Raw genomic sequence first — 27830 nt, forward strand, 5'->3', positions numbered from 1 at the left:
AACAATAAATATTTCCTATAATTCCATTCTCCCATCAGTTAATAACTGTATAAAGATGTTTTGCAAGAGATGCCTGGGTAGCTCGGTCAGTTAAGCGGCAGACTTTTGATTTCAGCTCAGATCACGATCTCAAGGTCCTGGGATTGAGCCCTGTGTCAGGCTCTTGCTCAGTGTGGAGTCCGCTTCTCCCTCTCCCTCTGCTCCTCCCCCTGCTTGCTCTCTCGTTTTCTTTCTCAGTTTTGCAGGCTAATATATTGAATTATGACAGAGAGCCAGACTTCAGAGATTATATGGCTCAAATTTGCCAGAGTAGGCCCTTTTCTACTGGAGGAGATCTGTTGTAGGTATAGTCTTGCTTAATGCCAGTCTACCACGGAAATGTTAAAATCAGCTCTTGAGTAGTAGGTGGTGATAAACTTGCTATACTGCTATGTTGGGTTGCTAGACTTTATTTGGCCCTATCTTCTTTCATCCTTTCTCTTTTTCTCTTTTCTTTCAGTATCTGTGCTTTTTAGAATACGCTGTGTGATAAAACCCCAGTGTACTTACTTAGGTTTAGGCAGTGGTTTGCTTAGGTTTGTACTATCTAGGTAAGTCAGATGTTTTACCTCAGAGATTACTGATTTTGTTTTTGTCAATTCTTACTGGTTTAATTTAGTGAAGGGGTATAGACTGGTATATAGATGGTCTTTTTAAAAAAACACTTTGGGGCACCTGGGTGGCTCAGTCGTTAAGCGTCTGCCTTCGGCTCAGGTCATGATCACAGAGTCCTGGGATCCGGCCCCGCATCGGGCTCCCTGCTCCGCAGGAGGCCTGCCTCTCCCTCTCCCACTCCCCCTGCTTGTGTTCCCTCTCTCGCTGTGTCTCTCTCTGTCAAATAAATAAATAAAAAATCTTTAAAAAAAAAAAATAAAAAATAAAATAAAAAATAAAAAAACACTTTTACTGAGATGCATTAATTGTTAATGTTAGGATGATTGCAAACTTATATAATATATAATGAAAAGTGAAAGCAGACAAATTACGTTAGAGGATATATTCATATTGTTGAAGTCCAAATGTCTGGTTTTTTTTTTAAAGATTTTATTTATTTATTTGAGAGCGAGAGAGCGAGCGAGAGAGAGCATGAGTGGGGTGAAGAGCAGAGGGAGAAGCAGACTCCCTGCTGAGCAAGGAGCCCGATGGGGGACCCATCTCAGGACTCTGGGATCATGACCTGAGCCGAAGGCAGATGCTTAACTGACTGAGCCACCCAGGTGCCCCCAAATGTCTTTTTTTAACTTAATTTTTCAAGTGGTTAGAATACTTACATGGCTGAAAAGTTAAAAACATGTAAAGGAATATAGTAAAAAACCTTTCGTTCACTTTTTCGTTCCACTCTTTGAGTTTCCCTTCTTTCCACACAGGTATCCACTGTTGTTTCTTGTGTATCATTCCAGTGTTGCTTATGCATAGAAAAGCGGACACAAATTTGCCTTACTTCTCTCTTTTTTATGTTCAATTTTTAAAAATTTACTTATTTATTTATAAATTTATATTTTTTTAGTAATTTCTACACCCCCCGTGGGGCTCAAACTCATAACCCAGAGATCAAGAGTTGCATGCTCTTCTGACTGAGCCAGCCAGGCGCCCCATTTATCTTCTATTTTTATTTGTTTGTTTATTTTTTAAAAGATTTTATTTATTTCTAGAGAGAGTTGGGGGAGGGGCAGAGGACGAGAGAGAGAGAGAGAATCTCAAGCAGACTCCCCTCTGAGGGAGTCTGTGCTCAATCTCACGACCCTGGGATCATGACGTGAGCTGAAATCGGGTTGGACGCTTAACCAACTGAGTCACCCAGGTGCCCCTACCTTGGATTTTTAAATCGTACATTCCGTTCTGCACTTTTCAACTTTGTTGCTTGGCACATCTGGGAGATGTTTTCATATGAAGGTGAACAGAGAATGCCCTCGTTTGTGGAGTTTTTTTTAAACAACTTTATTGAGGTATAATTTTTACACCAACATATTAAACCATAATGAATGTAAAACTCAATGATTTTTAAATAAATGTATGAGGTTATGCATCCATTATCACAATCCAGTTTTAGAACATTTTTGTCTTCCCTAAAAAGTTCCTCCTGTCCATCTGTAGTCAGTCCTCACTCTCATCTTCTGCCCTAGACAAGCCCAAATCTCCTCACTTATTTTTTCAGCTCTGTATTAGCCAGTTTTATGGATGTAATATCACTTATTTAACCACTCCTCCATTTTTGGAGTTTGGGTTGTTGTTGTGACCTTTTGCTTTTATAAATAGTTCTGAGATGAGGTAATTTTGTACGTATGTTATTCTATACATGTGCAAGAGTATCTGTAGGATAAATCCCAAAAGTAGGGTTACTGGTTAAAGGGTATATATATTTTTTATTTTGGTATTTTCTCCATATAGGTTAAATAGATTTACATTCTTCCCAACAACAGGATTGCTTGTTTTTCCAAACCTTACCAGCCAATCATGTTATCAGTCTTCTGAACTTTTGCTGATCTGAAAGTAGAAAATACTATCTGGGAGTAGTTTTTATTTGTATTTCTCTTATGAATGAGTTTAAACATCTTTTCATGTATTTAGGAGCCACTTGAGTTTCTTTTTCTTTTTTTTTTTAAGATTTTGTTTGTTTATTTATGAGAGAGGGAGAGAGTGCCGTTGAGGGGAGGAGCAGAGGTAGAGGGGCAAGGCGATTCAGTGCTGAGTGTGGAACCCAACGCCAGGCCGGATGCCAGGACCCCGAGATCATGATCTGAGCTGAAACCAAGAGTCAGGTGCTCAACCTACTGAGCCACCCATGCACCCCAGGAGCTACTTGCATTTCTTTTTATGTCAATTACTTCTTCCTATAATATGCCCACTTTTCTTTTGAATGGTTAGTCTTTTTTAAAAATTAATTTTTAGGTGTCCATAGATTAGTTTTTTGTTAGTGATATGGATTACAAATCTTTTCAAAGAGTTTGCTATTTTTATTTATATTTGCTTGCTTTGTATAGTTTTATTTTTTGCCATGCAGAGGGTGGTTTTTTTTTTTTTTTTAAAGATTTTATTTATTTATTTAACAGAGACACAGCGAGAGAAGGAACACAAGCAGGGGGAGTGGGAGAGGGAGAAGCAGGCTTCCGGCCGAGCAGGGAGCCCGATGTGGGGCTCGATCCCAGGGCTCTGGGATCAGGACCTGAGCTGAAGGCAGACGCTTAACGACTGAGCCACCCAGGCGCCCCCAGAGGGTGTTTTTTAAATTTTATTTATTTGAGAGAGAGAGTGAGCAAGCTTGCACATGCGGGGGTGGGGGGGTGGGGGGTGGGGAGGGGCAGGGGCTGAGGGAGAAGCAGACTCCCTGCTGAGCAGGGAGCCTGAAGCAGGGCTCAATCCAGGACCCTGGAATCATGACCTGAGCTGAAGGCAGACGCTTAACTGACTGAACCACCCAGGCGCCCCTGAGGTTTTCTTTTTTAATGGTTAAATTTATCAATGTTTTCTTTTATAGCTTTTGAACTTCGAGTTAATTTACTCTTTAAAGTAAGGCATAAGTTGAATACCCTTCCAAGGTCATAATTCATTATCACTTTGAATTAAATTAGCCAGATTTATTGACTTGTATTTGTGATGAATACCTTTGAACATACATTGTCTCACACATGTACAAATGTATCTTTTGGATGAATTTTGGTGTACATTCTTAGGGCTAGGGATATATGTGTTTTTAATATTGATAATTGTCATCAAATTCAAATTGAATACATGTATCTTTTAAGACTGTTAAAATACTTCATTGCTAATAACTGGTGAAGGAATAAGTGGTGATTGGTGTTCAAGATGCCAGATCATTAAACTCCTCCAGTACTAGGAAAGCTTTTGTTGAAAGTAGAACACTTAGTTGTAGAACACTGAGAATCTTCTTTTTTCATTATGTATTGGTCTTCAAGGCACCAGAATTATATTTTAGAAATTCTTGGAGCATTTGCATTACCTCTTAAAATAAAAACGTGCATATTCTGTGCTCCCTCTGGACATCTGTCCTAGAGCAACACTGGTATGGGTAGGTACACAAGGAAGCGTGTATGAATGTGTTTATTGAAGCCTTGTTTGTAATCGTGCAAAGCTGGAAGCCATTTAATGTCATTAAATACCACAAAGATAATTTGATCATCAGTGTTTACTGATTGGAAAGATCTCTAAAACATTTTTTGAGTGAAAAAGAGAAGTTGAAAGAGAGTGTATTCAATTTAGTACCAATTATGTAAAAATATATTCACAGAAATATTGTATATGGGTACATATACGAGTATATAAATGGAAAAGTCTGGAAGAGATCTGGAAGGACATATGCCAAAATGATAAAAGTGGTTACCAATGGGAAGGTTTGGGACTGGGTATGGTAATGTTTTATTATTTGTACAAGGATAGTATATTCATAGGCTGTGTAAATAAAAGCTAATTTAAACATTTGTTGGCAATAAAAGTATGTCGTTTTGTGCATAGATCCCTGTAGATGCAGAGAAAGGAGACTTGAAGGAGACCCGAAAGAGGCAAAAGGAGTTAGTATGAGGGATGTGAGAAGAGGAGAAAGTAAAGGGAGACAGCATTTACTTTCTGTATACTTCTATATATTTTTATAAAGCAGATGAATTCATGTATTAACTTGTATGATGAAAAAAAAGACTAGGTTCTTTGGGACCAGGAATTCATATGAGAATATGATCTCATTTTGTCAGGCTCATTTAACCGTTCTTAATGAAAATAGTAGCTGCCAGTTGAATCACTAGGTAGAGAATAAAGGCAAAGTTTACTAATTTGATTATAATTAGGGCATTAATTTGCTTGATATGATGCATGCTCATCACTTTAGGGCAAATACAAGAATGAAAATATGCAGACCCTTTCCCATATATTGTCATGAATACTTCTAGCTTGTAATACATTCAAGATAGTAAACATAGAGCCTGTTCTTCCTGTAGCCTCATCTGGAATTGTCTCTTGTCTTCCCCCGTGCTTTTACAACCTCTCCCGCTCTCTGGATATCTCTCTAGTTCAGTTACCCTAGTTCACTAGTCCAGTTTTAATGAAATGGGAATCAGCAGTCAGAGGAAAAAAGATACAATTCTTCATTATTCCTTTATTCAGTTGGTCACTGAATATGAAGATTTGTTTTTTTTTTTTTTAATTCAAGTTAGTTAACATATAGTGTAGAATTGGTTTCAGGAGTAGAATTTAGTGATTCATCGCTTACATATAACACCCAGTGCTCATCCCAACAAGCGCCCTCCTTAATGCCCATCACCCATTTAGCCCATCCCCCCACCCACCTTCCCTCCAGCAACCCTCAGTTTGTTTTTTATTTTTAAGAGTCTCTTATGGTTTGCCTCCCTGTGAAGATGTCTTTAGTCAGTCCTTCTCTCTCTAACCCTACCTTATATCTTATTCTAGCTTACAAGAGATTCCTAACTTGTCTCTCTCTGATTCTGTCTTATATTTTTGGAGTCCATTTTCCACATGGCAGCCACTGTGATAGGAGACATACATCAGATCATATTACTCTGCATAAAATTTTGTGATGGTTCTCCTGTTGCTCTAAGGCCATGCTTCTCCCTTGACTATCAGAATGCTTCTCAGTATGGTCATTAATAATTGTAGACTCTTATATAACTACCTTTCCCCTTGCATTACAGTTTTCCAGACTCTATATTTCTCATTTCAGGTCATTACACATCTTTTTTTCCTTTTTTCTTTGAGAGAGAGAGAGAGAGAGAGAGCGAGAGAGCAAGTGCATGTGTGCTTGGGGGGTGGGGCGAAGGGAGAGTGGGGAGAGAGAATCTTAAGCAGGCTCCACGCCCAGCATGGAGTCTTCATGGGGCTTGACCCTGAGATCATGACCTGAGCCAAAATCAAGAGTCAGACTCTTGACTGACTGAGCCACCTAGGTGCCCCCAGGTCATTACACATCTTGATTCTTTTTCCTAGACTTCTAGTCATCCTTCAGGTATCCTTGTCTGCTATTCTAAGACTGATTTACATTGCTCTTTGTGCTCCCCTTGTACAGAGCCTGATTGCAGTAGTTACCTTTGTGTTGTAATTGCTCACTTGTTTAACTGACTCCTCCACTGGACTCCTTGGAAACAAAGACAGTCTTAGATTGTCTCCTTGGTTCCTAACTAGTGCCTGGTATATTATAGGCTTTAGGTAAAATATGAGTCAGTGAATAGTTAATCTTATGTAATCTTAACTCTCAGCAATTTTACTCTCTTTACCTTTCTTTTCTCTTGTTCTTTCCCCACCTAGTGGAAAAAATGGGGTAGGGTAAAAGAAAAAGCAAACTGAAGAATAGGAGGAAAGTTTGTGTGCTGGGTTCTTAATATTCCATGCTTAATTCCCCCCCTACCCTGCCAAGAAAGAATACAAAATTTATTATTTTTATTACAAAGAATGGACGTTTGCTATTTTCAGATTTCTAGGCAAGGGATATAATTTTTAGTTTAAAAACTAAAAAGGCAATATGTATTCTGAAGTATTTAGGGAAAATTTGCTCTGACATCTGCCATTTACTTTATTTATTTATTTATTTATTAAAAGATTTTGTTTATTTATTTGACAGAGAGAGACACAGCGAGAGAGGGAACACAAACAGGGGGAGTGGGAGAGGGAGAAGCAGGCTTCCCGCGGAGCAGGGAGCCCGATGTAGGGCAAGATCCCAGGACCCTGGGATCTTGACCTGAGCCAAAGGCAGATGCTCAACAACTGAGCCATCCAGGCGCCCCCTGCCATTTACTTTAAATTCTTACACCTGGCTGGCTCAGTTGATAGAGCAAATGACTCTTGGTGTCAGGGTTGTGGGTTCAAGCCCCACGTTCAGCAAAGAGTTTACTTAAAAATAAACCAAAAAACAATGATCTGACTGTACACAAATTTAAAATTATACAAGAAATTGACAGAATAAACAAAAATTAAGTGTTGTTATTAGAAAACTTAATAAATGCAACTGGGATAAAGTATATTTTAAAAATTAAATTCTCTGATAATTCCAACATCTCTGCCATATCTGAGTCTGGCTCTGATCCAGTCTCTTTCTTCAAAATGTGTTAGTATGCCCTGTAATTTTTTACTGTAAATTTTTATGCTAATTTTTACTTGTAATGATGTACTGGGTAAAAGGAACTGAAGTATATGGGCCTTTAATGTAAGGTTTTATGTTTATTGGCTAGGTTTTAGGCTATATATACTGTTTGCTGTGGCTGTGGGTGTCAGAGGCTAAAATCTTCCCTGGTGTCTTTGTTTTTCACTTCAGGTTTTCTTTAAGTAAATTCTGTGCCCAGTGTGGGGCTGAAACTCATGATCCCAAGATCAAGAGTTGCATGCTCTACTGACTGAGCCAGCCAGGTGCCCCTTCTAAGAGACTTTCTTACATAAGGTCTTATACATGCAGTTCTTTGACTTGTAATCCTCCGTTACTGTAAGTTCTGTTCATATGATGGAAAGGTGTGGGGGAAGGAGAAGGAAGCATTCTGTAGTCTTACAATCAGGTCTCATTCTTTTAGTGAGCTAGTGTCCCTGGGTTGTGATCTTCACAAACATTTCTCAGGCCCTTCTCCTGGGATGAGACTGAAAGGTTTGAGGGGGCTGGTTTTGGGTATTTTCCTTCCCCCAGGTTGGTTAGGCTCTGATAGAATAGTTTCTTTTGAGGGCCAGCCTTGTAAAGAAAAGCAATGCCCTGGGTGTATTTCAAAGTGGTGAAAATTTTTCCTAACCCCCTGCCAGAAGCACGAGGGGATTTTTCTCTGATGTCTGTGAGAATCTGGTAGGTCATTCATGAAAGTATGGGACAGGGACGCCTGGGTGGCTCAGTCGGTTAAGCCTGCCTTCGACTCAGGTCATGATCCCAGGGTACTGGAATCAAGCCCTGCATCTGGCTCCCCGCTCAGCGGGGAGTGTGCTTCTCCCTCTCCCTCTGCCCCTTGCCCCACTGGTGCACACGCGCTTACGTCCCCTCTCAAATAAATAAAATCTTAAAAAAAACACGAAAGTATGGGACAGCTCAGGCTGTCCATACTGAGCCTTTAGCAATTCTTCAATAACAATTTAGGTTTTCCTATGCCTTACTACCTCCCGCACAGATTTCTACTCCTGCATTACTTCTCTGGTTAAGTTGTAATTCTCTGTATTTGCCTGTTCATTTCTTCAATTTTGGGAGCAATGGTTTGACCTGTGGTGTCATTTCCCTAATAGAGAAAGAAGAGTCATTGATTTTCAGTTTGTTCAGCTTTTCTCTTCTGGGGATGGGAGTGGTAACTTCCAGTCTCCTTACAGGCCAGAACAGAACCAGGAAGTCTTCTGCCATTTACTTTATTATTATTAATTTTTTGCCATTTACTTTAAATATAAATGATTCACAGATAGAAGGATGGTAGAAAGATATATCATAAATTACATAGAGTAACATGTGAATGGTAGAATCTGTGTGTTCTGACCTGAGGATACACAAAAGGTTGGAAGAATACAGAGACATTGTCTAGAAAATTCAGAGAAGTCTTTATGTCTAAGCAGAACTTTGGAGAATGAATAGTGTTCTAGATGGAGAGTAGGGGGAGGGATGCTTCAAGGACAGATAGCATTGTGGCCAAAGATCCAATAGGCTGGGAGAATTTGAAGTGTTGAAAAGCCTAACATGGCTGGAACACAAAACCTATGCCTGCCTAGCTCTTGCCTCTGAATATTATATTAGCATAACACTTTACAGTACCCATATCTCTCTTTCAGAGCCAAGACTTGGAGTTGGAACTTTTGTTTTTGGACATAATCTTCGGCCATATATCTTTTGGGTTTTTCATCAAGTAAAAAACCGCTCTCTCTAAGTCTCTTTCAAACTTTCTTTGAGCATAGATTTTGTGTAGCAACACAATACATGTACACATAGACACTGGACACAGAAATTCCACAAAATAATAATTCTTCCATGTTCATTTCACTCTGATACTTTCTATTCTTTTCTACCTCATTTTTTGAAATGCTGGTCAGGACCCACCAAACTATATTCACAGTCCATTGATCGATCATAACTTAGTTTGAAAAACACTGAGGGAATTCTCATGTACCAGTTAGTACTCTCAGAATGATTAACTATCATCTACTGCTGGATTTATCCTTAATTATTTAGTAATTTTTTATTCTGTTGTAAAATTGCCACATTTGATCATTTTAATTTCTGATTGTTTTTGTTTATAGGAATGAAATTAATTTACCTGTATTGATTGTGTATCCCGTGATCTCGCTAAAACCACTTACCTTGTTTCGGTAGCTTTTTTTGTAGATTACTTTGGATTTACTGTATAGCTAGCTGATCATGTCACCTGCCAGTAGAGTTTTTCTTCTTCCAATCCAAATGCCTTTTGTTTTTCTTTCTTGATTACATTGACTAGAATCTCCAGGACAATTTATTTTGTTTGTTTTTTGTTTTTCAAGATTTTATTTATTTATTTGAAAGAGAGAGAGGGAGGGGAGAGTGTGTGAGCATGAGCAGGGGAAGGGGCAAAGGGACAAGCAGACTCCCCACCGAATGCAGAGCCTGATGGCAGGGCTCTGTCCCAAGACCCTGAGATCATGACCTGAACCAAAGTCAGACGCTTAACTGACTGAGCCACCCAGGTGCCCCTCTCTAGGACAATGCTGAATAGAATTGGTGGACCTCTCTGTCTTGTTCGTTCCCTCCCTCCCTCTCTCTCTCTTTCTTTCCTTCCTTCCTTCCTTCCTTCCTTCCTTCCTTCCTTCCTTCCTTCTTTCTTTCTTTCTTTCTTTCTTCTCTTTCTCCTTTCTTTCTTTTTCTTTCTTTCTCCTTCCTTCCTTCCTTTCAAGATTTTATTTTTAAGTAGTCTGTACATCTAATGTGGGGCTTGAACTTAAAACTCTGAGATCAAGAGTTGCAGGCTGTACTGGCAGAGCCAGCCAGGGGCCCTTGTCTTGTTCTTAATCTTAGGGGAAAGCATTCATTCTTTCACCATTAAGTATGTTAGTTGCAGGTTTTTCATGGTTGCCTCTGTGTTGAGGAAATTTCCTTTTGTTCCTAGTTTGCTGAGAAATTTTATCAGGAATGCATTTTGGATTTTTGTCAAATACATTTTCTGTGTCTATTGAGATGATCATATGCTTTTTCTTTTAAAAATTTGTTAATATGCTGAATTACATTGAGTGATTTCTGAATTTTAAACCATCCTCCATTTCTAGAATAAACATCACTTGATCATGATGTATTTTTAGTGTATTGTTGGATTCTGATTGCTAAAAATTTTAGAATTTTTACATTTATGCAAATCAGAGATAATAGTCTATGGTTTTCTTTTCTCATAATGTCATTGTATATAAGGAAAAACCTGGCCTTATAGAATGAGCTGGGGAAGATTTTATCCTCTTCAATTTTCTCGAAGAGTTTGTGTTGAGTTGATAATATTTCTTCTTTAAATGTTTCATAGAATTTACCAGTGAAGCTATTTGGACTTCAAGTTTTCTTTGTGGGAAGGTTTTTAACTACAGATTCAATTTTTTTTTTTTTTAAGATTTTATTTATTTGAGAGAGAGCTCGTGAGTGCGCGCACATATGCAGGAGTGGAGGGAGGGAGAGGGAGAACTCTGTGTTGAGCATGGAGCTACACGTGGGGCTCGATCTCACACATTGAGATCATGACCTGAGCCAAAACCAAGAGTTGGATGCTTAACCAACTGAGCCACCTAGGCACTCCACTACTCCACTATTAAATTTTTAAAATAGGTAGAGGTCTATTCCAGTTATTATTTCTTGTTGAATGTGTTTTTATAATTTGTATCTGTCAAGAGATTTGTCCATTTTATGAGTTACTGAACTCATTGGCATGAAATTGTTCATAATGCTCCCTTATTATCCTTCTAATGTTTAAAGAATCTGTAGTGATGTCACCTCCCTCATTCCTGATAATGGTAACTTATATCTTCTCCCTTTTTCCCACATGATGCTTTTGGCTAGATTAGCAATTTTATTGATCTCAATACAAGTCAGATTTTGTTTTCATTGATTTTCTCTATTTTCCTGTTTTCTATTTCACTGATAGTTATATTGATTGATTGATTGATTGATTGATTTTTTTAAGATTTTATTTATTTGTTTGACAGAGAGAGAGACACAGCAAGAGAGGGAACACAAGCAGAAGGCAGAGGGAAACGGAGGAGCAGAATCCCCACTGAGCAGGGAGCCTGACGTGGGGCCCAGTCCCAGGATCCTGGGATCATGACCTGAGCCGAAGGCAGACACCTAACAACTGAGCCACCCAGGCGCCCCTATATTGATTTATTTTTTGTTTTCTACTTCAGGTTTTAATTTGCTTTTCTTTTCCTACTTTTTTTTTTTAAGACTTTATTTATTAGAGAGAGAGAGCACGAGCAGGGGGAGGGGCAGAGAGAGAGAGGGAGAAGCAGATTCCCCTGCTGAGCTGGGAGCCCAACATGGGGCTCAATCCCAGGAGCCCGGGATCATGACCTGAGCTGAATTCAGACGCTTAACCAACTGAGCCACCCTGGCGCTCCCTTTTCCTACCTTTACCTACTTTCTTAAGGTGGAAGTTGAGGTCATTGATCTGAGACCTTTCTTCTTTTTGATACAGGTGTTTAGTGCTATAGACTCATGCCTAAATACTCCTTCAGCAACATCACACACTTTCTGATGTGTTCTATTTTTATTTCTATTCTGTTCGAAATACTTTCTAATTTTCCTTATGATTTCTTCTTTGACCCATGGGTTATTTTGACATGTGCCACTTAGTTCCCAAATATTTGTGGACTTTCCAGAGATCTTTCTTGTCATTGATCTCTAACTCCATTGTAGTCATATTTTGTATAACTTAAGTGCTTTCCTATTTATTGAGACTTGATTTATGGCCCAGAATATGTTCTGTCTTGATAAATGTTGTGTGTGCAATTGAGAAGAATGTTCTGTTCTTGTTGGGTAGAGTGCTATACGTGTAAATTAGGTCAACTTGGTTGATTGCATTATTTGCTTGTGTTTGGGATTTTTTAATTTCCTGGATCTCTAGGTTCATAGTTTTTATCTAGTTTAGAAACAATTTGGCCATATTTCTTCAAAAGAATTTTTTGTTTATCCCCTTTCTCATTCTTTGGGGATTCCAGTTACATATATAGTACGCTATTGGAAGTTGTGCCACAGCTCCCTGATGCTCTTCCCATTTTTTACAGGTGGGGTTTTCTTTTTTCTTTGTTTTATTTTGAATTTTTTCTATTTGTCTCCAAGTTCATGAATCTTTTCCTCATCTAACGTATTTTTCATCTCAGACATCATAGTTTTTTTTTTTTTTAAGATTTTATTCATTTGGGCATCTGGGTGGCTCAGTTGGTTAAGCGACTGCCTTCGGCTCAGGTCATGATCCTGGAGTCCCTGGATCGAGTCCCGCATTCGGGCTCCCTGCTCGGCAGCAAGCCTGCTTCTTCCTCTGACCCTCCCCCCTCTCATGTGCTCTCACTCTCTCTCTCATTCTGTCTCAAATAAATAAATAAAATCTTTAAAAAAAAAAGATTTTATTTATTTATTTGAGAGAGGGAGAGAGAGAGAAAGATCACGTGCATGTGCACATGCATGGAGGAGGGGCAGAGGGAGAGCAGATTCCCCACTGAGCAGGGAGCCTGACATAGGGCTCAATCCCAGGACCCCAGGATCATGACCTGAGCTGAAGGCAGATGCTTAATCTACTGAGCGACCCAGGCACCCTTCAGACATCATAGTTTTCATTTCTAGAAGTTTGATTTGAGTCTTTAAAAATTTTTTTCCATGTCTCTATTTGACTTTTTGAACATATGGAATTTGATGTCTTTAGATGCAAATTCTAATATCTGTGACAGATATGGATCAGTTTTGAGTGATTGGTTATTCTTGTGGTTCATATTTTCCTCCCTCTTTGCATGCCTGATAATCTGTGAGTGGATGGCAGACATTGTGAATTTTGCCCTGTGTGTGCTGGATATTTCTGTAGTCCTGTAAGTCTTATTAAAGTTTTTCTTAGGAAGTAGGTAAGTTATTTGGAAACAGTGTGGTCTTTTTGGGTCTTGCTTTTAAAATTTGTTAGGCAGGCCAGGAGCAGTACACAGACAAGGGCTAGTTATTCTCCACTACTGAGATAAGACAAGACTCTCTACCCATAAGTTATGATCTTTCCAATCTAGCTGGCAAGAACAAGCACTTTTTGGACCTGTGTGAACACCAGGCAGCATTCCCTGTAATCGTTTCTTCCATGATCTTGTGTAGTTTCCTCACATACATATATTACTAGGTCCTCTGTTGAAGACTTGAGGAGAACCTTTTACAGATTTCCAGGGTTCTCTTTCTGGGTAGCCTTCTCCTCTCTGATAGTCTGTTTTAGGACTTCTAGGCACCTTGGTCTCCTTAGACTCTTACCTCTGTTGCTTCAATGCAGGGAGTCCTCTGGCTTTTGCCTCAGTTTCCTCTTCTTGTGCCATGGCCTGGTAACTATCATAGCAGTTACAGGGTTCACCTCATTTGTTTTCTTTTAGGGATCTTTGTTCCTCTTTGCCTGATGTACAGTGACTTGAAAACCATTGTTTAAAGTTTGTTTGTTTATAGTTTCAGGCTGGATAGTAAATCCAATTGCTTGTTACTCTGTTTTGGTTGAAAGAGGCTACTAATAATTTCTTCCAAAGAGAATATCTTACACATGAAAAAAAAATCAGTAAGTCAAGATTCCAGAATACAGAAATAGTGCACCAAAATTCATGCCTAGTGCCTGCTGAAGAAATGATTAGGTAGCTACTTTGTGTGACTAGGCTGATAATATTTCAGTTTGTGAATTAGACAAAAGGCCAGAATTTCTTTCCTTTATCAGTCTTATTTATTCTGTTTACTTGTACCTTCTTTTACACTATTCTCATTGAGACTGGGGGAATATTTTGGTGTTATAGATGTTGCTTTAGGATTTCATGCCATGTGCATAGTAATATTACCTACCTCATAGGTAGACTACATGGGTTAATTAGCGTAGAATGCTTAGCACAGGGTCTGGCATAATAAGTAAGCACAAATGTCAGCCATTAATATTAACATAAGCTTTTTAAAGTCTGACAAAAGCTCTACAGTGTTTTTAGGTTTAGACTTTTCTGTGTTAAAACAAAACTCAAAATATTTTTAGCCACAAAGTATGTTTATGAAATTAGGATCTATAAATGACAATAGTCATTTGGCTACTATACAGCTGATTAGTTACTAGAAGGCTTGTATTTTTAAAACTATTTTATTTATTTGAGAGAGAAAGAGAGAGAGAGCATGAACGGGGGAGGAGCAGAGGGAGAAGGACAAGCAGACTCCGTGCTGAGCACAGAGCCCAACCTGAGGCTCGATCCCACAACTCTGGTGGGTCACCACTTGAGCTGAAATCACGAGTTGGTCACTTAACTGGATGAGCCACTGAGGCGCCCCTGTATTTTTTGAGGATAATATTTGAATAGTTATATTACTCAAAGATGCAATATTAAAACTTAGGTTTTCTGGAAACTTTGGGAAAAGTGAGTCACTTCTGGATACTAACTACAGTTTTTACCTTTTTCTAACATTAAGCAGACTTTTTTAATGGAAATTTTATAAAATATCTTGGTATTTTATGTTGTTTAAAAGATAGTTTTAAACTTAATTTAACCCTTTTCTTGATGATAGTGACTGTATTATTGATAAACTTTAGCACCCATGTAAAAACGAGGTGTAAGAGTAGTATGTTAGATGATATGTTGTGTTCTCTGGTTAACCAAATACAGTATTTTAATCTGTGTGGAAGAAGTATAATCACTTCTTTTTGATAACCATGGAAATGACAAAAGGGCCAATTATGCAGAAAATAGTGACATGTTTGCAAAGCTAAAATAAAAACTAAGTTGCAGTGAAAACATGTCATTTAGAATTCATTCACCTAATTTTTAGTTGAAATAATATGCCATGGTCACATTATATTTTTAAAGACACACTTGTCATATATAGGTACAAACAAATGAAAGCCTGTGAAGTAAATGTAATTAAATTTCTCTATCTGATCAATTATCACATTTCATCTTAAGATAATTTTACAGTATGCTTGGAAAACAGGTGATGTTAGACTTCACAGAATTAATGGAGATCCACTTAAAATACAGGATGAATTTTATTTCTTTTATGAAGGAGTCCAAGTTAACTTCTAAAAAGAAAAGAACAGTGTTGACAAGAAATCTCATAATTGACTGCTCTTAAGTAAATACTAAATACTAGTGTTTAATATTAATAATTCTATAATAAAAAAGATTTGATTTAAACAGTTTCTGGTTATTATAAAGGTTATTAAAAACTCATAAAAATATGGAAAATCTAGAAAACTAGACAGGATAAAGATCACCAGCTGAAGACATTGCAGAGATAACTACTGTTAACATTTTAGTATATCCTTCCAAGTCTTTACATACACACTTTTTTTTTTTTTAAAGATTTTATTTGTCCATTTGAGAGAGAGAGAGAATGAGAGTGAGAGAGCATGAGAGCAGGGAAGATCAGATGGAGAAGCAGACTCCCTGCTCAGCAAGGGAGCCTGATGCGGGACTCGATCCCAGGACTCTGAGATCATGACCTGAGCCGAAGGCAGTCCCTTAACCAACTGAGCCACCCAGGCGCCCCATATACACGTTTTTTAAACAGAATTTGTAGTAATAACTTTTTTTCTTTTTAATATTTTTTTAACATTGTCTCCTAAATGGGAAGATCAGTTTATATATTAGTTACAGATGGAGTTTTATTTATTTATTTTTAAATTTATTTATTTAGAGAGGGAGTGCATGTGCATGAGTGGGGGGGAAGGGGCAGAGGGAGAGAGAGAGAGAGAGAATCCCAACCAGACTCCACCCTGAGTGTGGAACCCAACATGGGGCTCATTCCCACAGCGCCAAGATCATGACCTGAGCCAAAATCAAAGAGTCAGTTGTTCAACTGACAGCCACCCAGGCGCCCACAGAGTTTTAAAGGATGATCAAGGCTGGTGTTACAAGGCAGCATGCAGTAACTGAGTAGAAATTTGGGTGTATGCCCTTTTCCTATCTCTAATTGGTTGTGTCCTTAAAATCACTTAAAGTTTTGCCTTTGTTTGCTTTTTTATGTCCGTGAGTAATGGTCCTTTTCCTATTCACCTACAGAGTTTGTTTGTTTTTATAGAAAGGAATGTGTTAATCAGTTTTATTATTTTGTTATAATGTTAAATACTCTCTAGAGTAGTAAATATTTCCATCTCTGGTTAAATCTGATTAATGTGCTTCAAAGTATTCTTGTTCTCTCCCTTTCTTGCATTTTAATTAGGTAACCTTAATGAAAAGTGTTAATGAAAAAATATATTTATTATACATATATAAAATCTCTGAAAAATTCTGTCTTTAATTGTAGGGTTGTCAGAGACCTACAGAAACACTTTTATGGCTTCCAGGTTAACTGCTCCTATGTATACAGTAGTCTGCATCCATTGTCCACAGCACCTTGGTTTACCTACTTGTGCTTCCAGGTTTACCAACTTGTGCTTACATATTTGTGCTTACCTACTTGTACTTGAAACTAATTTTTGCATTAACTAAATTTACATACTGTTATCCCAAAGTCTACCAAACAGAGGTTGCCTGTAGCTGATTGTATTCTATGAAGTAATCTGGAGCAGAATATTACCTTCTGTGAGTTAGAGGCAGCAGTGAGGGCTAAAGGAGGATCTTGAGTTTAGTGGAGCATGTAAAAACTTAGGCTCTTGAGGATGTAAGTAAGCAATCAGGGTTATAAACAGTTTTCATGCAATATCATAGTGTTTAAGGGCAAACCAAGTAAATACTGGGTTAACTAGGACCCACTAGAGACCATTGTTAGGCACCATTATGCTTACATAGTGATTGTGTTTTTGATGATTTTAATGCCTTCAAATATACCACTGAATTCTACTATTTCAGTGTTTCTCTTTATTTCATACCTGATCCCTCGTCTCCTAAACTGTGGTATATGTCCTTAGGCCCATATTTTACCTCAAATAGGAAAGTTTAAGGACCATTTTGTGCCTGAAAATTATTCCATTATTGATAATACTGATATGTAATACGATTAGTAATATATTACTTTCTTTTCATTATGTATCTCTAACATTTCTAACATCTCTCCTTGGTCTTTTCAGTGGTATAAACAATAAATTTTTATTAGCTATTACCCAGCTGCCTTAGAATTGCTAACTGCTGTTAGATTACTAACTCCTGCTCACTTTGGGGCATACGCTATAGAATTGCCCTGCTAAGAAGCAGTCTGATGGCAAGTCATCACTGTGCAGTCTGTGCAGTCTGTGACTTTTTAGTTTGAGTTTGCATTTGAAGGCACTTTATTTTTTATTTTTATGTCTTACTATGAGAAGTTACTCAGGACTCTTTATAACTTAGTTTGAACTGTGGGAGACCACGACTGTCTTCTTCTTTGAGGTGCTGCCCCAATTTCTTTGAAGTAAATTTTGGATTTGTCCAATAGCCTGATTTTAGTGGTCCTCTCCTATGTGGGCCTGCCCAGCATGTATTCTCCCTTCATTTGATCATAGCATGCTGGATTCCCTGAAGGGACTGTCAGTGTAGGTGCCCTGTCCTTGACTGGCCAAGGACTGAGCATGCGATTCAGATTAGACTTACTGGATATATTTTTAAAAAGTAAGAAAATGGAAATAAAGTACCATTAAAATGTTTTATTTTATTAATGCATCAAGTAAAAATAATACAAACATGTCAGATTTGATGGTGTTGTCAGTGTTTTTAACCCTGTTATGTGACTGTCAAAGAGCTCATAATAGAAGAGAATGTGTTGGGAGTTCTCAAGATCACTCTCAGGTTTGGTAATTCATGGAGAGAACTCTCAGCACTCAGTGTATAGTTATATTTAGGCTGTAATTTATTAAAACAAAAGGATACATAATCAGCAAAAGGAAAAGATGCTTGGGGTGAAGTCTGGGGGAAGCCAGGTGCAAGCTTCCAGAATCTTCTCCCAGTAGAGTCACACAGGAGGCCCTCAATTCCCCTAACAATGAATTGTGACAGTATATCTGAAATGTTGCCAACAGGAAAGCTTGTTAGAGACTGAGCACCCAGGATTTTTACAGTGGCTAGTTACATAGGCACCCCATGCTTGGCACATATCCAAATGCCCAACTCTGAGAATGAAAACAGGTGTTTAGCATAAACTGTATTGTTTGTAATACAGTTTGGGCACAGTGAGCCATTCTTATCAGTGAATTGTGGGAATGCTTCTGAAATCCAGGTTCCCATAAGTTCCCAGATGCCATCTCAGGGCCTGCCTGGCAGGCAGGCCAACAATAGCAGTCAGGCCTGTTGTATTTAACTCTTAATGCAGAGAAGTATTAGTTTTCATTTTTCTTAGAGTTTTTACTTTTTGCATTAATAGTTTTATCTCAGTTTCTGATTTCTTTGCTAGAATCTTAAGCCACATTTGTATATTGTTTTAAATGAGTCTGCTTTTATTGCCTTACTTCATTCTGTGTGTATGTTAAATATTTTTTTCATTATCACCATCCTGATATCTTTCATGGCTTTTTCTTTGGCCATTCCCACCATAGTATCTCATAATACATGCGTCAGGAAACCAAATAGAGATTCTGTTAGTTGAGTCTATCTATTACAAGTTCTAGTGAAGACCTACAGAAATAACCTCTAAGTTTTCAAACAGTAGGTGTGTCAGAGTTCCCTGGAAAGACTTGTTAAAACACTGATTGCTGATTCCTTTCCCCAGAGCTTCTAATTCAGGATGTCCACAGTAGAGCCTGAGAATTTGCATTTCTAACAAGTTTGGAGGTGATGCCTGACACAGTTGGTCCTGGGAGCACACCTGAAAACCTCTTTCCTAATCTGTAATATAATCCACAACTCCCATGGAAACCAGATTTGTCATCTGCCAAATATACATCTACAGGCATACTGAACACAGTAAAGATGCTGAAAGTGAATGGACCATTTTCAACCCCTCTGTGTTCCTTAACTGCCACTTTTCACTCAGGACATATCTGTTCATGGGACACATGGCTCAGGTGGATCAACTTAGATATGTATTTAAAAAGCTTACTTTCTAGGTGCCTGGGTGGCTCAGTTGGTTAAATGTCTGCCTTTGGCTCAGATCATGATCCCAGGGTCCTGGGATCAAGTCCCGCATAGGGCTCCCTCTCCCTCTGCCCCAACCCCCTGTTCCGTGCTCTCTCTCGCATGAGTGTGCATGCTCTTTCTCTCTCTCTCCTAAATAAATAAAAATAAACTCTTAAAAAAAAATAAAAAGCTTACTTTCTAATCTGTATTTAAGATAAATAAATAAAAGATTCCATATTTTTTATATGTTTAGTGAATTGTCCCCACACTACTTGAAATTTCTCATCTCACCTGAGTAATCAGACCTAGTGGATTATTTCTTCAACATTTTCTTGGAAAAAATATTGGTTTTTCTTTCCAGCTAGGAATGCTTATGAAAGGGGATCTCACTGAAAATTTTTCATGACCTCATTGAGGTCAGAGAATCCCAAGGAGGCAGAGTTTAGCTGGTGGCAAGGTGTGGGCATGGTCATCACAATAGGTGGCAGGGCAGGCTTAGTAATGAAATTCTGAAAATGTTCTGATCCACATGGGATCCTAGGTTGATAAGTCACCCGTTTGGCTGGTATACATTTTTAAAAGTCCAGGTCTGGTGATGAGCAGTCTGATGTAAGCTATGGTGTTAGAGTGCCTTGAGGATTGTCTGCTTTGTTCTCAGAGCCCATTGAAAGAAGGCAAGCTCAAATACCCTGGAGGGCCTGTTACAGATCCCTGTATATAGTATGGCCCTTTCTACCTGCTTTCATTAGTGATATCTTGTGTTCATTTATTTAAATAACTGTGCAGTAGGGAAGGGTAAAGAGTTCTTTAAATATGGCTGGAACTATTTGATACTGTTACTGATGTAACAGTAATTTCTGGTGATCCAGAGGACAACCAGTGTGACCTAGCAATAAGATGAGGTGCATATGCAGAGCCAGGAGATAGTTTTGTTATAAGTATGTTTCTCTACACCTGTCCTGAAATAATTTCTCTTGGTTCTAAGTGAAGAGATCTCCTCAACAACTAACAGAATCCCCATTTAGTGTGATGTAGTATGGTAGGAATGGCCAAATAAAAGTCATTTGGTGCTACCATTAAAAACTTGAAAGATACCAGGATGGCGATCAGGGGAAAAAACAAACCAAACCCCAAAGCAAAACAACAACAACAACAACAACAACAAAACCCCTAAAATATGCACATAAGAAAATAGGCATTAAAAAAGTCTCACATTATTGTCTTTAATATTACTGTTTATTTTGTATTGTAGACTGATAGATAGCCTTGGATCAGATGTATCAGAAAGTTCTTTCCAATTTTAGTGATAGTTTTAATACAAATTGAGACTCCATAGGAGGCAAGGACCATATATTTGTAAGTGATTTTATTCTTCAGAATTAATGTTTTTCTAGAGAAAGTGAGAAAAGAATAGTTAGTAGGTTAATAGACTTGGACCTTATTTTTTCATAGAAGGTTGAAATCTTATTTTCAGTGTAATCTTTCAAAACCATGGACCAAAGTACTTTTTTTTTTTTTAATTTTATTTATTTATTTGAGAGCGAGAATGAGAGAGAGAGAGAGAGCATGAGAGGGGGAGGGTCAGAGGGAGAAGCAGACTCCCCGCTGAGCAGGGAGCCCGATGCGGGACTCGATCCCGGGACTCCAGGATCAGGACCTGAGCTGAAGGCAGTCGCTTAACCAACTGAGCCACCCAGGTGCCCCGGACCAAAGTACTTTTAAGTTTCCTGAGATTTTGGTCTGAAGGCTTTGGCAGTGCCTCCTTTGAATCCAAATCGAGCTAGCTGGAGTATACAACATTAAATGTGTCCAGTTGGTCTTCTCAGTGTCATAGACCTATATTGTGACAATTTAGCCTAAAATTTTAAACTGAAATTGGTGTAATGTTTGTATAGATGTGATCTAAGTCCTCAGTATCCTAGGGCATTATGGATGCTCAATAAATGTTTATAGAATTGTAGTTAAATTTTATATTATTTCTACTTTGATAAGTTTCTGATGGGCTTTAATTAAGACTATTTTGATTATTGGTAATAGAAACCATCTCAGCTTATCAAAATCAGAAAAGGGAATTTATTTTAAGGATACATAGTATCCAAGAGCAGAAAATCCAGTCAAATATTAGGAGGGATTGAAGTGAGTTGGGAGTTGGAGAGCTAGCAGGAACTAGCTATTCCCTTAGGCGCTCAGAGGACACACAGTCTCTTATGTGTCCCTTTTTCCTCTGTATGTCTGTTTTGTCCTTCTTTATTTCTTACTCTTTCTTTGCGGACCAGTTTTCTCTCTTTCTCCCTACACATGTCAGAAAATGGCTACAGGCTATATTATTTTGCTCTACCAACAAGTTGATTAGCATTTCAGCATTAAATTCCTAGGAGAGAGAACTTGGTCTGCCCAGTTTGGATCAGGTGTCTGGCTACCAGTCTAATCAATTTGTTGGCAAAACATATTGCCAGAACATATCTCTTTGTTAGGAGAAATTATCTAATAATGATGCTTGTCACATTACCAGCTTATTCTTTATGAAACTCTATGGTCTTTTTTTAGTGTAAAAATTTGGTTATCTAAGGGACACCTGGGTGGCTCAGTCTGTTAAGCATCTGACTTTTGATTTCAGCTTAGGTCATGATCTCAGCTTCGTGGGATTGAGCCCCGAGTTGGGCTCCACGCTTAGCAGAGTCTGCTTCTCTCCCTCTCCCTCTACCCCTCCCCTCATGTGCGCGCTCTCCCTCTCTCTCTCAAATAAATAAATCTTTAAACAGTTTGGCTAACTGATAAGTTATAAACTGTTTTAGATTTATCAGCACATGATATTTTCTATGTAACAGATCACAACTTTATGTTTTACTTATATATAAATACATATTATATGCTTCTTATATTATTATTTTTATTATATGCTTATTTTTTTTTAAGATTTTATTTATTTATTTGACAGAGAGAGATACAGCGAGAGAGGGAACACAAGCAGGGGGAGTGGGAGAGGGAGAAGCAGGCTCCCCGCAGATCAGGGAGCCCGATGCGGGACTCGATCCCAGGACCCTGGGATCATGACCTGAGCTGAAGGCAGTCGCTTAAGCAACTGAGCCACCCAGGCGCCCTATTATATGCTTATTATATTATTATTTATCAATCCCACTTTACACATGTGAAGCTAGGCTCAGAGAAGTTAAATAATCTGCCTCAAAGGTCACATACCTAGTAAGTCATAGACCTAGAGTTTGAACCAGGTACTCTGATTCCAGAGCTCATGCTTTTGACCTCTCATTGTAAGATGATTCTCATTATAAGGTGTTCTGAAATATAAATATTTAGCTTAAGAGAACTCTCATTTAGCCAGGCTTAATTAATGTCTGACTTCTTTGGTTCAGTAAATGTTTCCTGAATTCCTCCTATATGCAGGTGCAATTCTAGGACCAGGGCATCCAGAGGTGAGTAAGGGGCTATTTCTGCCTGAAGTTGCTCAATCTAGGAGAGAGAACAGACACAATTCATTAAAATACAGTGTGAAATGCTCACCTTTACAGAACGTTTGTATCTGTTTGGGACAAGCAAAGCCAGTATATAGTGTAACAGTGAGTATTGTAGTATTGGTTACCAAAGGAGTTAATATATCAGTGATCTGAAATTAGAATGAATTCTAGGGCTTAGAGTGCTGATTACATATTATGTGGGTCAGTTTGTTTTGGTCATTAGACAAGTAATGGACAGGTTTTTGAGCAATCAAAGGTTAGTTTCCTTTTTTTTTTAATTAGAAAGAGAGCGTGGGGGTGGGGAGAGAATCTTTAAACAGCTCCATGCCCAAGATGGAGCTCGACTTCACGACCCCGCGATCATGACCTGAGCCAAAATCAAGAGGTGGACGCTTAACTGACTGAGCCACCCAGGTGCCCCAGATTAGTCCCCCCCCCCTTTTTTTTTAAGATTTTATTTATTTACTTGAGAGAGAGAGAGCACATGAGAGGGGGGAGGGTCAGAGGGAGAAGCAGACTCCCTGCTGAGCAGGGAGCCTGATGCGGACTCGATCCAGGGATTCCAGGATGATGATATGAGCCGAAGGCAGTCGCTTAACCAACTGAGCCACCCAGGCGCCTGATTAGTTCCCTTTTGATGGCTTCTTTCAAGGTTATATTCTTGAGGGTGTCTGGGTGGCTCAGATGGTTAAGCGTCTGCCTTTGGCTCAGGTCATGATCTCAGGGTCCTGGCATCGAGTCCCGCATCGGGCTCCCTGCTCCTTGGGAGCCTGCTTCTCCCTCTGTCTCTCATGAATAAATAAATAAAATCTTTAAAAAAAAATATTAAAAAAAAAAAAAGGTTATATTCTTGAGGCTATAAAACAGGATAAAAGCTTGGTTGGTGGGCCAGACAACCATCAAGTGGGAACAAATTGTTATACCCCTGTTAGTGGTGTAAGGGTCAGATGCAGGTTGCCCAGGATCCAGGGCTCAGTCATCTAAAGGAAATATACATAAGTGGAGTACTGTGGGACCGAGAGAGGTGAGTAGTCTTGCTCTTGGGCAATGGAGTAGGAGCAGGGTCTGAGCAGATTGTGGAATGGCACTGTACTGTTAGGTGTCTGAGGTGTTGGTCTCTGGTTTCCCACCTGTTTAAAAGAAAAGGACAAAATCAACATTAGGTTGAGCTATATAAATTGCCCATATTTGACCTTTTTGATCTATAAAAATAGCACTTTCATATGGTTTAATCTGATATTTGCTGAGTGCTTGTCAGTCTCCTAAAGAGTCTAAATATACTACCTAATTTTAACTTAAAACTTTCGCAAGCACCCTACAAGATAAATCTCCAGTCGATAGAGAGGAAACCAAAGATTAAAATGGTGGAGGTGACATACTTCAAGATAGAGTTACTTAGTGAATAGCAATCTCTCTAGCTCAAAAGCCAGAGATTCTTCAGATTTGCTAGGGTCTTAATCAGTACATTAAGTTGTACAGCCACTCTGAAATCAGATAACAAATAGGAGATGGTTTTCATCAGGAGAGCTAGTGAATCAAGTACCAAACCCTATATCCATAGGATTTGCTTCCTCCTTGTTTTCTCTGCTTCTGGCCTCTACCATTTATCTCCTTGTCATTCTCTATTTCATCCATCCTCCTTCCACTCCCTCCCTGCTTCCATCTCTCTCTCTCTGCAGTCATGAAGAAATAAGTACATAAAGGTTGGTGCAGCACAGATAAGACTATGTAATGATTAGCAGTCACTTTACAGAATCACATTTCAGATATGGAAGAACATTCAGGCTCTACTAAGTGAAAAACAAAAGTTTACAATGAAGTGAGAGCAGTTGATCAAACTGTCATCTCTCAGGTTATTTTGCTAGGGGAAAATATCTGGAATAGTATAACGATAGTCATCTCTGGGAAGACAGACGCATCTGCTAATCTGATTTTTCTCCTTAGTTTTCTACTGTAATTTTTATTGGTAATAAAACAAAAATGTAATATTGTTGTTTTCAGGTCATCTAAAAAAAAAACTTGATTAATGGGGACTTTCAAGGATTATTATTTTGGTAATCAAGCAGACTCTTAGAAAATATTCTCTAGATGCATCCTTAGTGACTTATCTTGTGACATTTCAAAATGTTCTACTTACTGCCTTTCAGTTCATGCCAAAGTAGATGTTACTAACATGCCCAGATAGACATAAACTGTAACAATGCCAGTTTATGGTTTCTCTTTATAAATTCTGATTTTTTGAATTGGCTGCACCACCAGGCTCCTCTAAATTGCAGATCATTAAAGTTTAAATATTATAAATGAGCATGGTATGTTCTGAGAATGATGTTATTCTGAAGCAGTTTCATTTAGTTTGAATAAAGTTTTAACCTCACCAGCAAGATACCAAATAAGACTAACCTCTTCTGAGGGCAAAATAAATTGACTACCTCTGTGTTATATGAGGAAAGTGCCTGTGCTTTTTTTGCTTATAGAATAATGTCTTAAATGTACAGTAGGCACTTAATAAATATCCTTCCTATATTTCTCTCTTACTTCTTTGCTGATGATGAATAGTCTAGTTAGAATGTCTATTTTGAGCTTTTAAAATTTCCAGGAATATGCCTCTCTGAATGTGCAGCTTTCTCTCTGGCTAGTAGATACGAGTAAATTTTGGTTAGTAGATGTGGGAGTAAAATTTACTTACAAGTAATTTGTGGTTCCATTGTCTAAAGTAACTTAAATTTTAGGAAAATATTAGGGAAAAAAGTGGCATCCAGAGAAGATTTTTGTGTTTGTTTGAGAGAGAGAAAGTTTTGTTTGTTTGAGAGAGAGCGAGAGCCTCAAGCAGATTCTGTGCTGAGTGTGGAGCCCAGTGTCGGGCTCCATCTCACAACCCTGAGATCAGGATCTGAGCCAAAACCAGGAGTCGAACGCTTAACTTGACTGCGCCACCCAGGCACCCCTGATTATTTTTTAATATGCAAGAACTTAAAAAACATATGCAAGAACTTTTACAATCCAGTTAAAAAAAAAGTAACTCCAAAAGATGGATAAAGAACACAAATGAGCAACTCAGAAAAAGATATACAGATGCCCAATAAACATATATACTACCTAAAAAAAGAGTTTACTTTCAAAGAATTTTGAATTTATAGTACAAATAATTAATATAACCTATATATGTATACATATGTATGTACCTTTATCTTTATCTTCATATTTCTTGAGAGCAAGCTGCAGACATGATGTCCTGTCACTCCTAAATATTCCACTGTGTAATTCCCAATAAAAAGGCCACTCTTGTACCTATCCTGCCTTCAGCCCTCTAAATCAGGAAGTCAGCATGGGTATAATATTGCCATCCTATCCACAGATCCCTTTTAAATTTTACCAACTCTCCTAAGAATGTCTCTTTTTCCTTTCTGGTCCATGCTTTATCCAGGAATTCATGTTGCATTTGACTGTCATACTTCTTCAGACTACTTCAATCTAAAACTCTTTCCTAGTTTTCCCTATATTTCATATTCTTTTGAGTTTTAAGGAATACAGGAATAAGGAATTCTGTAGGATAACTTCTTCAGCCTGGTTCTAGTTTTTCTCATTGTTAAGTGCCACACAGAAAGTTGCTCTTTTGTTTTCAGTATATTCCATCATTGCACCACTGACAGTTGAGTAATATTCCAGAATTATATTAATACGCTGTTCATCAGACCTCCACTCATCAGTTTAGCATCTGTAGACAACACTATGAATCTGTCACCTTTAAGATGGCTGCCAAAAGATGATCCTCTATTTCCATCATTCCTGCTACATTTATGAACATTTTACTGTAAGGAAGAACTTTCCCTTTTCTGCATTTACTTATTTATTCATCATTCATTCACTTGTCAGTATGGACTCATGGATGCCAGTTTTAATGAGTGGGTTGTAATTTATTAAGTTTTTAAACTGAGGTACAATTTACTTACAGTGGAATATATACATCTTAAGTCAGTTTTGACATACATAGACATGCCTGTCAAGGATAACCAAATTTATTTTGGTTTCCCCCATTTGGCCAGTAGGAACCCCTTCAGTTGGCTCCTGTGTCTCTCTTTGAAATGTCTCCCATCATTTGTTGAACATTTCCTTACTTTCTGGCTCAAGAGGTTTCAGATTCTTCTTGTAGTTTTCCTGTCCAACTTTGAAGTCAGCCATTTCTCCAAAGATCTTTGGTTTCTTTTAATGTAGGATGGGATTTAGAAATCAAGAGATGGGCCATTGGTATGTTTTCGTTACTGGCCTATCGGTTGCTATTGAGCCTTCTAGGTGGACAGAGTTAGGCAAATATATGTACATATATATGTGCACACACATACACACAAATATATGTGTGTGTATATATATATAATATACACACATATCTAACTATTCATTTTTCTATATGTGTGTATTATGCAACCATGAATTCATATTTCTTTTTTTTTTTAAGATTTTATTTATTTGAGAGAGAGAGAGCGTGCACAAGCGGGGGGAGGGGTGGAGGGAGAGGGAGGAGCAGACTCCCCGCTGAGCAGGGAGCTTGATGTCAGACTCCATCCCAGGACCCTGGGATCATGACCTCAGATGAAGGCAGATGTTTAACCGACTGAGCTACCCAGGCGCCGCCCAGAGACAGCGAATCTTAAGCAGGCTCCCCGTCAGCGCAGAGTCCGATGCAGGACTGGATGGATCTCACGACCCTGCGATCACAGCCTGAGCTGAAACCAAGAGTTGGACACTTAACCGACTGCACCACCCAGGCACCCCACCTTAGACTTCTTTATAGCCTTTTTCCTTCCCTCCTTTTACATTTCTCTGGCAGTGAGAAACATGGCCCTACTATCCTTGGTATATTTACTTATTTGATCAGTCAGTTTACTTATTTGGTGAGTGTAACAAATTTAATTATGCTGCTCATTTCCTGTTTCTGCTCAGCTTCCACCATGTCCTTAGCCACAGGGTCAGCCTGTGCTTGCATGTGACTCCCACAGCCGCCTCCTCGTTACCTTGTACACTCAGCATCTGTCCTGTCCCTCTGTGCCTCCCCAAACCTTACCCCTCACTACCCCATGTCCTTAGTACCACATGAAAAGGAAGAGAGGAAATGGTCCCAGAGAAGATTTTAAAGTTAGATTACACGGTTTTCTTTATTTCTTCAATGTACTTAGTTTTTTTTATGTTCTA

At 38.5% G+C, this 27830-nt stretch overlaps 1 protein-coding gene across 5 annotated transcripts in view; it reads left to right on the forward strand.

The window, feature by feature from the left end:
- Nucleotides 1-27830, forward strand: part of ARID4B (AT-rich interaction domain 4B) — a 145870-nt gene that overhangs the window by 25654 nt on the left and 92386 nt on the right. The window lies entirely within an intron of this gene.

The sequence above is a fragment of the Mirounga angustirostris genome, unplaced genomic scaffold, assembly GCF_029215605.1.
Source record: "Mirounga angustirostris isolate CCGP_5_RB_7025 unplaced genomic scaffold, mMirAng1.0.hap1 SCAF_6, whole genome shotgun sequence".
Lineage (NCBI taxonomy): Eukaryota > Metazoa > Chordata > Mammalia > Carnivora > Phocidae > Mirounga > Mirounga angustirostris.